The 2,628-nt window shown below is 37.7% G+C and overlaps 1 pseudogene; it reads left to right on the top strand.

Moving 5' to 3' along the window:
• Positions 1-2,282: 2,282 nt before the first annotated feature.
• Positions 2,283-2,628, top strand: part of LOC147623272 (uncharacterized) — a 2,271-nt pseudogene continuing 1,925 nt past the window's right edge.

Genomic DNA, 2,628 nt, shown 5'->3' on the forward strand with positions numbered 1-2,628 from the left:
AATGCCTATTCATTGCAGATGTACAATGTGTTAGAGTGATAAACAGATCAAAGTGTCCTTCGTACATTGAGAGCAGGTCCCCATGAGAAGTTGCACCTTGTTTTTGGTTAGTAAGGGAGTACAATGGAAAGCAAATATATCAATGGATGTGGTTTTGTAATTGTGATGTACAACATACATGGAATGTGGATAAGCAAATAAACATTGTACCCCAGCTACCTAGGATATGGCCAATATCAATTGGGACAAACATTTCAAATGATGAAGTCAAGGCACTACGAGAGTCTAGTTTCAACTTGAGCATGGGATCAGAACTGCATTGTTCCAAGATGGAGGTGTAGGTGTGGATGATATTACCCCTTTATTAAGTAAAAGAGCTAAAAAGTGGAGGCATGGAATATCTAAATAGGCAAAGAAGAAGATTGCACTAGCTCTTGAGTTGAATGCAAAAGTGATTGAAGATGCATGTATTAAACCAAATGAACATGTCACATTTCACATTACAAAAGCATACTATGATGTCCATATCAAATCAAAGCCCTTTTGCACTTGTCCTGATTTCCAAAAGAGAGAAGAGAAGAAGCAACCTTTTCTAGCTTGTAAGCACTTGCATCTCATGTATTTGCTTATTTTAAGACTTCATCAACACCAACATATGAGTATGCATCAACCACCACTTCAAGAAAGGGATCTTAATTTTATTCTTCGGCAACCTCGACTACTAAAGCCAAGTTTCCAAAATAAATATAGTGAAAGATACTTGGTATTAGTTAAGGTCGATGCTTGCCATTTTTGAATTTCAGGATTTCATCTCCTTGATTAGAGTCTTTGTATCTCTTTTCGTTCTTGGAAGTCTTTATAAATCATTGTAGTGAAGAATATCTCTTTTTACTCACCATCTCTTTTTGTGAAATGAAATGGGCTTTAGCAATGTTTCTGCTGAAATTAAGAATCATATTTAATTGTGATATTTTGTGTTGTTGAATATTCATGATAGATTGATTCTCTCTCTTCTAGGGTGCATGTCTATGTATTTCTCTCTACAAAAAGGTATTCATTCTCTCTCTCTCTCTCTCTCTCTCTCTCTCTCTCTCTCTCTCTCTCTCTCTCTCTCTATGGTTCATGCTCTGTCGTCCATGCAACCATTGCAACCAAGTAGCTAGACGTCGTCGCATCTGCAATGAGCACTTAAGAAAATGGGGTGTTCCAGTGGAGTTATTACAAAAATTTTTACATGGCTCCTCTTTGAACAACACACCCTCAAGTGATTATGTGGACATTCGACCTGAACGAGGTGTACAAATTTTGTAAGATATTTAACATGAAGTGAGAACAATAGAATCTGAAGATGTACTAGCCTTCGAAAATCTAGAAGCATTCTTTGAGCAAAGCATGGATGACATGTTGGATTCTATGAACGACACAAATTTACTTGAAGATCCAAGGGAAAGTAATTCCTAGGATGACAGAAAACGTACAAAGCACATTTCTTCGGAGGAGCAAGAAATGCGTAGACTTGCTCGTTCACCCCTTTACAATGGAGCTCGTGTTTATGTGTTGCCAGCCTGTCTTTCCATATTGAACCTACAATCAATATATGGATGGTCGAATACAAGTGTTTCAAAGCTTATGGGGTACGTGGATCTTTTTCATTTGGTATGTTAGCTTATAGGGTTTAGGGTTTAAGACTTAGGGTTCAAGCTTTAGGGTTTAGGGTCTAGGGTTTAGGATTTAGGGTAAATGGCTTAGGGTTTAGGGTTTAGGGTTTAGGGTTTAGGGTAAATGGCTTAGGGTTTAGGATTTAGGATTTAGAGTTTAAAGTTTAGGGTTTAGGGTTTAGGGTTTAGGGCTTACGGTTTAGGATTTAGGGTTTAGGGTTTGGGGTTTAGGATTTAGGATTTAGGGTTTAGGGTAAATGGCTTAGGGTTAACGATTTAGGGTTCTTGTACAATTCTTAAGATTATTTATATGTATTCTAATGTTGTAGATTATTGAAGGGACATATTTTACCAGAACAAAATGAGATGCCATCAAATAGCGCGAATGCAAAATGGCTTTTGCATTGCATAGGAATGGGAAGTAGTTACATATCATGCTTGTCCAAATGATTGTATTCTCTACAGGAAAGAGACTACAGGAAAGAGACTGCACATTTAGATCAATGCCCTCATAGTAATACACCAAGGTATAGAAATGATGTCCAAGGAGAGACAGTTCCTTCAAAAGTTTTACGACATTTTCCCATTATTCCACACATTCAAACAATGTTTAGGTGTAAAAGCATGTCAACTTTGATGACTTTGCATCAAGATACTAGATCATCCGATGGAAGCATGCGTGTTCCTGCTGATTCCCCTGCTTGTTGGAAGCATATTGAAGAGAAATGGGTATATTTTAAATAGGAGCCTCGCAACATTCACCTAGGATTAGCTATGGATGGTGTTAATCCTTTTGGCTTAAGAAGTTCTTCGTGGAGTACATGGCCTGTTTGCTTGGTGAACTATAACCTTCCACCGTGGTTAGCAATTAAGAAAGGACACCTGTTGCTTTCCTTGATAGTTCCAGGAAAATATAAAGTGAAGAACATGGATGTATATCTAGCACCTTTGATTGATGAGCTGCACATGT

The sequence above is a fragment of the Cibotium barometz genome, chromosome 27 (assembly GCF_041138505.1).
Source record: "Cibotium barometz isolate CiBa-2024 chromosome 27, ASM4113850v1, whole genome shotgun sequence".
In the NCBI taxonomy this organism is placed as follows: domain Eukaryota; kingdom Viridiplantae; phylum Streptophyta; class Polypodiopsida; order Cyatheales; family Cibotiaceae; genus Cibotium; species Cibotium barometz.